Consider the following 11,434-nt stretch of genomic DNA (forward strand, 5'->3'; position numbering starts at 1 on the left):
GTTTTATTTTTAACTACTTATAAACATGGGTTGAAAATTGTTATTTTAGTTTACTTATTTATTTTTAAATGTGTTTTAGTTTCTTATTCTTAATTCAAACTTCTATCACTTAAATATCAATTTTATGTATTTTTCCCGCATTAACAAGAAGTACAAACAACTTTTAACTGTTATTATCATATATATTTTTATTCTTGCCGATTTAGTACATAAAAATTATTTTTAAAAATTGTAACTCACTCGAAGTGAAATGGTTGTGAATATTAAATTGAAAATTAAATAAAATCTTTATAACTTTGTTTTTTTGTCGTTCTGCAAATGAGCAACTTTTTGTGATAATTTATGCTGGATTTTTTCTAAAATTAACAACAAAACTTTGACACAATTATAAACTTCTAGATGCAATAACTTTGTCATTTCTAGTCGTAAGAAGCTAAAAAGTATTTTAAAATGTTCCTGAGAATCTCAGCTTTCAGGCAATGTCTTTAGATTGACCAAAAAAAGTCGCATTCTTTCGATATGAGTGGAAACGTAAAGTCTTCCGTGAAAATTATTAAAGTTATGAAATTGTGGTATATTTTTTTTTAAACTTCAGACAAACTTTACAGCGTTTCCCAGCCGTTACTAACGCTAGGTTTAATTTGTTCACTTTTTAATAAAAAAGTGTTTGTTTCAAAGTACGTTATAAGTACTGAAGTTTTTTTTTTTTTAATACACGTTGAACTCGATGAAAAATAATGAAATATTTTAAAAGTTGCTTCTTGATGATTTTACTTACTTTTTTTTGCTTTGATAATGTTAATGAAATAATTAAACTTTCATTTGTACGTATTTTGTTTGCTGTTTTTGTTAAATTTTACTAGTGACGTCATGTTTCAATAGAAACTAGCAGCATATACAATAGTACAAAAACAAATTTGTATCACACATTTTAGACCAACTATTTCTAAAAACTACAAACAAACTAATAATTCACTTAATAGGAATATAGCTACTCTTAAATCTAGATATAGTTGTAAGCTGTGCTAGATTGAAAAAAATATGTCCTTACATATGTGCTATATTTTTCTGTACCAATAAGTCAGCATGGCTGAGCGGTCTAAGGCACCAGAAAAGCTAGAATTGGCTACTGGGTCCCACCAAGTGGGCGAGGGTTCGAACCCCTCTGCTGACACTTTTTTATAAAACTGTTTTATTTTTAACTACTTATAAACATGGGTTGAAAATTGTTATTTTAGTTTACTTATTTTTTTTTAAATGTGTTTTAGTTTCTTATTCTTAATTCAAACTTCTATCACTTAAATATCAATTTTATGTATTTTTCCCGCATTAACAAGAAGTACAAACAACTTTTAACTGTTATTATCATATATATTTTTATTCTTGCCGATTTAGTACATAAAAATTATTTTTAAAAATTGTAACTCACTCGAAGTGAAATGGTTGTGAATATTAAATTGAAAATTAAATAAAATCTTTATAACTTTGTTTTTTTGTCGTTCTGCAAATGAGCAACTTTTTGTGATAATTTATGCTGGATTTTTTCTAAAATTAACAACAAAACTTTGACACAATTATAAACTTCTAGATGCAATAACTTTGTCATTTCTAGTCGTAAGAAGCTAAAAAGTATTTTAAAATGTTCCTGAGAATCTCAGCTTTCAGGCAATGTCTTTAGATTGACCAAAAAAGTCGCATTCTTTTGATATGAGTGGAAACGTAAAGTCTTCCGTGAAAATTATTAAAGTTATGAAATTGTGGTATATTTTTTTTTAAACTTCAGACAAACTTTACAGCGTTTCCCCGCCGTTACTAACGCTAGGTTTAATTTGTTCACTTTTTAATAAAAAAGTGTTTGTTTCAAAGTACGTTATAAGTACTGAAGTTTTTTTTTTTAATACCCGTTGAACTCGATGAAAAATAATGAAATATTTTAAAAGTTGCTTCTTGATGATTTTACTTACTTTTTTTTGCTTTGATAATGTTAATGAAATAATTAAACTTTCTTTTGTACGTATTTTGTTTGCTGTTTTTGTTAAATTTTCCTAGTGACGTCATGTTTCAATAGAAACTAGCAGCATATACAATAGTACAAAAACAAATTTGTATCACACATTTTAGACCAACTATTTCTAAAAACTACAAACAAACTAATAATTCACTTAATAGGAATATAGCTACTCTTAAATCTAGATATAGTTGTAAGCTGTGCTAGATTGAAAAAAATATGTCTTTACATATGTGCTATATTTTTCTGTACCAATAAGTCAGCATGGCCGAGCGGTCTAAGGCACCAGAAAAGCTAGAATTGGCTACTGGGTCCCACCAAGTGGGCGAGGGTTCGAACCCCTCTGCTGACACTTTTTTATAAAACTGTTTTATTTTTAACTACTTATAAACATGGGTTGAAAGTTGTTATTTTAGTTTACTTATTTATTTTTAAATGTGTTTTAGTTTCTTATTCTTAATTCAAACTTCTATCACTTAAATATCAATTTTATGTATTTTTCCCGCATTAACAAGAAGTACAAACAACTTTTAACTGTTATTATCATATATATTTTTATTCTTGCCGATTTAGTACATAAAAATTATTTTTAAAAATTGTAACTCACTCGAAGTGAAATGGTTGTGAATATTAAATTGAAAATTAAATAAAATCTTTATAACTTTGTTTTTTTGTCGTTCTGCAAATGAGCAACTTTTTGTGATAATTTATGCTGGATTTTTTCTAAAATTAACAACAAAACTTTGACACAATTATAAACTTCTAGATGCAATAACTTTGTCATTTCTAGTCGTAAGAAGCTAAAAAATATTTTAAAATGTTCCTGAGAATCTCAGCTTTCAGGCAATGTCTTTAGATTGACCAAAAAAGTCGCATTCTTTCGATATGAGTGGAAACGTAAAGTCTTCCGTGAAAATTATTAAGTTATGAAATTGTGGTATATTTTTTTTTAAACTTCAGACAAACTTTACAGCGTATCCCCGCCGTTACTAACGCTAGGTTTAATTTGTTCACTTTTTAATAAAAAAGTGTTTGTTTCAAAGTACGTTATAAGTACTGAAGTTTTTTTTTTTTAAATACACGTTGAACTCGATGAACAATAATGAAATATTTTAAAAGTTGCTTCTTGATGATTTTACTTACTTTTTTTTGCTTTGATAATGTTAATGAAACAATTAAACTTTCATTTGTACGTATTTTGTTTGCTGTTTTTGTTAAATTTTCCTAGTGACGTCATGTTTCAATAGAAACTAGCAGCATATACAATAGTACAAAAACAAATTTGTATCACACATTTTAGACCAACTATTTCTAAAAACTACAAACAAACTAATAATTCACTTAATAGGAATAAAGCTACTCTTAAATCTAGATATAGTTGTAAGCTGTGCTAGATTGAAAAAATATGTCCTTACATATATGCTATATTTTTCTGTACCAATAAGTCAGCATGGCCGAGCGGTCTAAGGCACCAGAAAAGCTAGAATTGGCTACTGGGTCCCACCAAGTGGGCGAGGGTTCGAACCCCTCTGCTGACACTTTTTTATAAAACTGTTTTATTTTTAACTACTTATAAACATGGGTTGAAAATTGTTATTTTAGTTTACTTATTTATTTTTAAATGTGTTTTAGTTTCTTATTCTTAATTCAAACTTCTATCACTTAAATATCAATTTTATGTATTTTTCCCGCATTAACAAGAAGTACAAACAACTTTTAACTGTTATTATCATATATATTTTTATTCTTGCCGATTTAGTACATAAAAATTATTTTTAAAAATTGTAACTCACTCGAAGTGAAATGGTTGTGAATATTAAATTGAAAATTAAATAAAATCTTTATAACTTTGTTTTTTTGTCGTTCTGCAAATGAGCAACTTTTTGTGATAATTTATGCTGGATTTTTTCTAAAATTAACAACAAAACTTTGACACAATTATAAACTTCTAGATGCAATAACTTTGTCATTTCTAGTCGTAAGAAGCTAAAAAGTATTTTAAAATGTTCCTGAGAATCTCAGCTTTCAGGCAATGTCTTTAGATTGACCAAAAAAGTCTCATTCTTTCGATATGAGTGGAAACGTAAAGTCTTCCGTGAAAATTGTTAAAGTTATGAAATTGTGGTATATTTTTTTTTAAACTTCAGACAAACTTTACAGCGTATCCCTGCCGTTACTAACGCTAGGTTTAATTTGTTCACTTTTTAATAAAAAAGTGTTTGTTTCAAAGTACGTTATAAGTACTGAAGTTTTTTTTTTTAAATACACGTTGAACTCGATGAACAATAATGAAATATTTTAAAAGTTGCTTCTTGATGATTTTACTTACTTTTTTTTGCTTTGATAATGTTAATGAAACAATTAAACTTTCATTTGTACGTATTTTGTTTGCTGTTTTTGTTAAATTTTCCTAGTGACGTCATGTTTCAATAGAAACTAGCAGCATATACAATAGTACAAAAACAAATTTGTATCACACATTTTAGACCAACTATTTCTAAAAACTACAAACAAACTAATAATTCACTTAATAGGAATAAAGCTACTATTAAATCTAGATATAGTTGTAAGCTGTGCTAGATTGAAAAAATATGTCCTTACATATATGCTATATTTTTCTGTACCAATAAGTCAGCATGGCCGAGCGGTCTAAGGCACCAGAAAAGCAAGAATTGGCTACTGGGTTCCACCAAGTGGGCGAGGGTTCGAACCCCTCTGCTGACACTTTTTTATAAAACTGTTTTATTTTTAACTACTTATAAACATGGGTTGAAAATTGTTATTTTAGTTTACTTATTTATTTTTAAATGTGTTTTAGTTTCTTATTCTTAATTCAAACTTCTATCACTTAAATATCAATTTTATGTATTTTTCCCGCATTAACAAGAAGTACAAACAACTTTTAACTGTTATTATCATATATATTTTTATTCTTGCCGATTTAGTACATAAAAATTATTTTTAAAAATTGTAACTCACTCGAAGTGAAATGGTTGTGAATATTAAATTGAAATTTAAATAAAATCTTTATAACTTTGTTTTTTTGTCGTTCTGCAAATGAGCAACTTTTTGTGATAATTTATGCTGGATTTTTTCTAAAATTAACAACAAAACTTTGACACAATTATAAACTTCTAGATGCAATAACTTTGTCATTTCTAGTCGTAAGAAGCTAAAAAATATTTTAAAATGTTCCTGAGAATCTCAGCTTTCAGGCAATGTCTTTAGATTGACCAAAAAAGTCGCATTCTTTCGATATAAGTGGAAACGTAAAGTCTTCCGTGAAAATTATTAAAGTTATGAAATTGTGGTATATTTTGTTTTAAACTTCAGACAAACTTTACAGCGTATCCCCGCCGTTACTAACGCTAGGTTTAATTTGTTCACTTTTTAATAAAAAAGTGTTTGTTTCAAAGTACGTTATAAGTACTGAAGTTTTTTTTTTTTAATACACGTTGAACTCGATGAACAATAATGAAATATTTTAAAAGTTGCTTCTTGATGATTTTACTTACTTTTTTTTGCTTTGATAATGTTAATGAAGTAATTAAACTTTCATTTGTACGTATTTTGTTTGCTGTTTTTGTTAAATTTTCCTAGTGACGTCATGTTTCAATAGAAACTAGCAGCATATACAATAGTACAAAAACAACTTTGTATCACACATTTTAGACCAACTATTTCTAAAAACTACAAACAAACTAATAATTCACTTAATAGGAATAAAGCTACTCTTAAATCTAGATATAGTTGTAAGCTGTGCTAGATTGAAAAAAATATGTCCTTACATATGTGCTATATTTTTCTGTACCAATAAGTCAGCATGGCCGAGCGGTCTAAGGCACCGGAAAAGCTAGAATTGGCTACAGGGTACCACCAAGTGGGCGAGGGTTCGAACCCCTCTGCTGACACTTTTTTATAAAACTGTTTTATTTTTAACTACTTATAAACATGGGTTGAAAATTGTTGATTTAGTTTACTTATTTATTTTTAAATGTGTTTTAGTTTCTTATTCTTAATTCAAACTTCTATCATTTAAATATCAATTTTATGTATTTTTCCCGCATTAACAAAAAGTACAAACAACTTTTAACTGTTATTATCATATATATTTCTATTCTTGCCGATTTAGTACATAAAAATTATTTTTAAAAATTGTAACTCACTCGAAGTGAAATGGTTGTGAAAATTAAATTGAAAATTAAATAAAATCTTTATAACTTTGCTTTTTTGTCGTTCTGCAAATGAGCAACTTTTTGTGATAATTTATGCTGGATTTTTTCTAAAATTAACAACAAAACTTTGACACAATTATAAACTTCTAGATGCAATAACTTTGTCATTTCTAGTCGTAAGAAGCTAAAAAGTATTTTAAAATGTCCCTGAGAATCTCAGCTTTCAGGCAATGTCTTTAGATTGACCAAATAAAGTCGCATTCTTTCGATATAAGTGGAAACGTAAAGTCTTCCTTGAAAATTGTTAAAGTTATGAAATTGTGGTATAATTTTTTTTAAACTTCAGACAAACTTTACAGCGTATCCCCGCCGTTACTAACGCTAGGTTTAATTTGTTCACTTTTTAATAAAAAAGTGTTTGTTTCAAAGTACGTTATAAGTACTGAAGTTTTTTTTTTTGAAATACACGTTGAACTCGATGAACAATAATGAAATATTTTAAAAGTTGCTTCTTGATGATTTTACTTACTTTTTTTTGCTTTTATAATGTGAATGAAATAATTAAACTTTCATTTGTACGTATTTTGTTTGCTGTTTTTGTTAAATTTTCCTAGTGACGTCATGTTTCAATAGAAACTAGCAGCATATACAATAGTACGAAAACAAATTTGTATCACACATTTTAGACCAACTATTTCTAAAAACTACAAACAAACTAATAATTCACTTAATAGGAATATAGCTACTCTTAAATCTAGATATAGTTGTAAGCTGTGCTAGATTGAAAAAATATGTCCTTACATATAAGCTATATTTTTCTGTACCAATAAGTCAGCATGGCCGAGCGGTCTAAGGCACCAGAAAAGCTAGAATTGGCTACTGGGTCCCACCAAGTGGGCGAGGGTTCGAACCCCTCTACTGACACTTTTTTATAAAACTGTTTTATTTTTAACTACTTATAAACATGGGTTGAAAATTGTTATTTTAGTTTACTTATTTATTTTTAAATGTGTTTTAGTTTCTTATTCTTAATTCAAACTTCTATCACTTAAATATCAATTTTATGTATTTTTTCTGCATTAACAAGAAGTACAAACAACTTTTAACTGTTATTATCATATATATTTTTATTCTTGCCGATTTAGTACATAAAAATTATTTTTAAAAATTGTAACTCACTCGAAGTGAAATGGTTGTGAATATTAAATTGAAAATTAAATAAAATCTTTATAACTTTGTTTTTTTGTCGTTCTGCAAATGAGCAACTTTTTGTGATAATTTATGTTGGTTTTTTTCTAAAATTAACAACAAAACTTTGACACAATTATAAACTTCTAGATGCAATAACTTTGTCATTTCTAGTCGTAAGAAGCTAAAAAGTATTTTAAAATGTTCCTGAGAATCTCAGCTTTCAGGCAATGTCTTTAGATTGACCAAAAAAAGTCGCATTCTTTCGACATAAGTGGAAACGTAAAGTCTTCCGTGAAAATTATTAAAGTTATGAAATTGTGGTATAATTTTTTTTAAACTTCAGACAAACTTTACAGCGTATCCCCGCCGTTACTAACGCTAGGTTTAATTTTTTCTTTTTTTAATAAAAAAGTGTTTGTTTCAAAGTACGTTATAAGTACTGAAGTTTTTTTTTTTTAAATACACGTTGAACTCGATGAACAATAATGAAATATTTTAAAAGTTGCTTCTTGATGATTTTACTTACTTTTTTTTGCTTTGATAATGTTAATGAAATAATTAAACTTCCATTTGTACGTATTTTGTTTGCTGTTTTTGTTAAATTTTCCTAGTGACGTCATGTTTCAATAGAAACTAGCAGCATATACAATAGTACAAAAACAAATTTATATCACACATTTTAGACCAACTATTTCTAAAAACTACAAACAAACTAATAATTCACTTAATAGGAATAAAGCTACTCTTAAATCTAGATATAGTTGTAAGCTGTGCTAGATTGAAAAAAATATGTCCTTACATATGTGCTATATTTTTCTGTACCAATAAGTCAGCATGGCCGAGCGGTCTAAGGCACCGGAAAAGCTAGAATTGGCTACAGGGTACCACCAAGTGGGCGAGGGTTCGAACCCCTCTGCTGACACTTTTTTATAAAACTGTTTTATTTTTAACTACTTATAAACATGGGTTGAAAATTGTTGATTTAGTTTACTTATTTATTTTTAAATGTGTTTTAGTTTCTTATTCTTAATTCAAACTTCTATCACTTAAATATCAATTTTATGTATTTTTCCCGCATTAACAAAAAGTACAAACAACTTTTAACTGTTATTATCATATATATTTCTATTCTTGCCGATTTAGTACATAAAAATTATTTTTAAAAATTGTAACTCACTCGAAGTGAAATGGTTGTGAAAATTAAATTGAAAATTAAATAAAATCTTTATAACTTTGCTTTTTTGTCGTTCTGCAAATGAGCAACTTTTTGTGATAATTTATGCTGGATTTTTTCTAAAATTAACAACAAAACTTTGACACAATTATAAACTTCTAGATGCAATAACTTTGTCATTTCTAGTCGTAAGAAGCTAAACAGTATTTTAAAATGTTCCTGAGAATCTCAGCTTTCAGGCAATGTCTTTAGATTGACCAAAAAAAGTCGCATTCTTTCGATATAAGTGGAAACGTAAAGTCTTCCATGAAAATTATTAAAGTTATAAAATTGTGGTATATTTTTGTTTAAACTTCAGACAAACTTTACAGCGTATCCCCGCCGTTACTAACGCTAGGTTTAATTTGTTCACTTTTTAATAAAAAAGTGTTTGTTTCAAAGTACGTTATTAGTACTGAAGTTTTTTTTTTTTAAATACACGTTGAACTCGATGAACAATAATGAAATATTTTAAAAGTTGCTTCTTGATGATTTTACTTACTTTTTTTTGCTTTGATAATGTTAATGAAACAATTAAACTTTCATTTGTACGTATTTTGTTTGCTGTTTTTGTTAAATTTTCCTAGTGACGTCATGTTTCAATAGAAACTAGCAGCATATACAATAGTACAACAACAAATTTGTATCACACATTTTAGACCAACTATTTCTAAAAACTACAAACAAACTAATAATTCACTTAATAGGAATATAGCTACTCTTAAATCTAGATATAGTTGTAAGCTGTGCTAGATTGAAAAAATATGTCCTTACATATAAGCTATATTTTTCTGTACCAATAAGTCAGCATGGCCGAGCGGTCTAAGGCACCAGAAAAGTTAGAATTGGCTACTGGGTCCCACCAAGTGGGCGAGGGTTCGAACCCCTCTGCTGACACTTTTTTATAAAACTGTTTTATTTTTAACTACTTATAAACATGGGTTGAAAATTGTTATTTTAGTTTACTTATTTATTTTTAAATGTGTTTTAGTTTCTTATTCTTAATTCAAACTTCTATCACTTAAATATCAATTTTATGTATTTTTTCTGCATTAACAAGAAGTACAAACAACTTTTAACTGTTATTATCATATATATTTTTATTCTTGCCGATTTAGTACATAAAAATTATTTTTAAAAATTGTAACTTACTCGAAGTGAAATGGTTGTGAATATTAAATTGAAAATTAAATAAAATCTTTATAACTTTGTTTTTTTGTCGTTCTGCAAATAAGCAACTTTTTGTGATAATTTATGCTGGTTTTTTTCTAAAATTAACAACAAAACTTTGACACAATTATAAACTTCTAGATGCAATAACTTTGTCATTTCTAGTCGTAAGAAGCTAAAAAGTATTTTAAAATGTTCCTGAGAATCTCAGCTTTCAGGCAATGTCTTTAGATTGACCAAAAAAAGTCGCATTCTTTCGACATAAGTGGAAACGTAAAGTCTTCCGTGAAAATTATTAAAGTTATGAAATTGTGGTATAATTTTTTTTAAACTTCAGACAAACTTTACAGCGTATCCCCGCCGTTACTAACGCTAGGTTTAATTTTTTCTTTTTTTAATAAAAAAGTGTTTGTTTCAAAGTACGTTATAAGTACTGAAGTTTTTTTTTTTTAAATACACGTTGAACTCGATGAACAATAATGAAATATTTTAAAAGTTGCTTCTTGATGATTTTACTTACTTTTTTTTGCTTTGATAATGTTAATGAAATAATTAAACTTTCATTTGTACGTATATTGTTTGCTGTTTTTGTTAAATTTTCCTAGTGACGTCATGTTTCAATAGAAACTAGCAGCATATACAATAGTACAAAAACAAATTTATATCACACATTTTAGACCAACTATTTCTAAAAACTACAAACAAACTAATAATTCACTTAATAGGAATAAAGCTACTCTTAAATCTAGATATAGTTGTAAGCTGTGCTAGATTGAAAAAAATATGTCCTTACAAATGTGCTATATTTTTCTGTACCAATAAGTCAGCATGGCCGAGCGGTCTAAGGCACCGGAAAAGCTAGAATTGGCTACAGGGTCCCACCAAGTGGGCGAGGGTTCGAACCCCTCTGCTGACACTTTTTTATAAAACTGTTTTATTTTTAACTACTTATAAACATGGGTTGAAAATTGTTATTTTAGTTTACTTATTTATTTTTAAATGTGTTTTAGTTTCTTATTCTTAATTCAAACTTCTATCACTTAAATATCAATTTTACGAATTTTTCCCGCATTAACAAAAAGTACAATAAACTTTTAACTGTTATTATCATATATATTTTTATTCTTGCCGATTTAGTACATAAAAATTATTTTTAAAAATTGTAACTCACTCGAAGTGAAATGGTTGTGAAAATTAAATTGAAAATTAAATAAAATCTTTATAACTTTGCTTTTTTGTCGTTCTGCAAATGAGCAACTTTTTGTGATAATTTATGCTGGATTTTTTCTAAAATTAACAACAAAACTTTGACACAATTATAAACTTCTAGATGCAATAACTTTGTCATTTCTAGTCGTAAGAAGCTAAACAGTATTTTAAAATGTTCCTGAGAATCTCAGCTTTCAGGCAATGTCTTTAGATTGACCAAAAAAAGTCGCATTCTTTCGATATAAGTGGAAACGTAAAGTCTTCCATGAAAATTATTAAAGTTATAAAATTGTGGTATATTTTTGTTTAAACTTCAGACAAACTTTACAGCGTATCCCCGCCGTTACTAACGCTAGGTTTAATTTGTTCACTTTTTAATAAAAAAGTGTTTGTTTCAAAGTACGTTATAAGTACTGAAGTTTTTTTTTTTAAATACACGTTGAACTCGATGAACAATAATGAAATATT

At 27.5% G+C, this 11,434-nt stretch overlaps 3 non-coding genes across 3 annotated transcripts; all 3 read left to right on the forward strand.

Moving 5' to 3' along the window:
* Positions 1-5,825: 5,825 nt before the first annotated feature.
* Positions 5,826-5,919, forward strand: Trnac-aca (transfer RNA cysteine (anticodon ACA)). Its single transcript is given in 2 exon segments — positions 5,826-5,877; positions 5,884-5,919. It is a non-coding gene; the product is annotated as a tRNA-Cys (tRNA).
* Positions 5,920-8,202: 2,283 nt separating this feature from the next.
* Positions 8,203-8,296, forward strand: Trnac-aca (transfer RNA cysteine (anticodon ACA)). Its single transcript is given in 2 exon segments — positions 8,203-8,254; positions 8,261-8,296. It is a non-coding gene; the product is annotated as a tRNA-Cys (tRNA).
* A 2,283-nt stretch (positions 8,297-10,579) lies between these two features.
* Positions 10,580-10,673, forward strand: Trnac-aca (transfer RNA cysteine (anticodon ACA)). The gene is given in 2 exon segments: positions 10,580-10,631; positions 10,638-10,673. It is a non-coding gene; the product is annotated as a tRNA-Cys (tRNA).
* The last annotated feature ends 761 nt before the right edge of the window (positions 10,674-11,434 follow it).

The sequence above is a fragment of the Thalia democratica genome, chromosome 3, assembly GCF_965202585.1.
Source record: "Thalia democratica chromosome 3, ktThaDemo2.hap1.1, whole genome shotgun sequence".
Lineage (NCBI taxonomy): Eukaryota > Metazoa > Chordata > Thaliacea > Salpida > Salpidae > Thalia > Thalia democratica.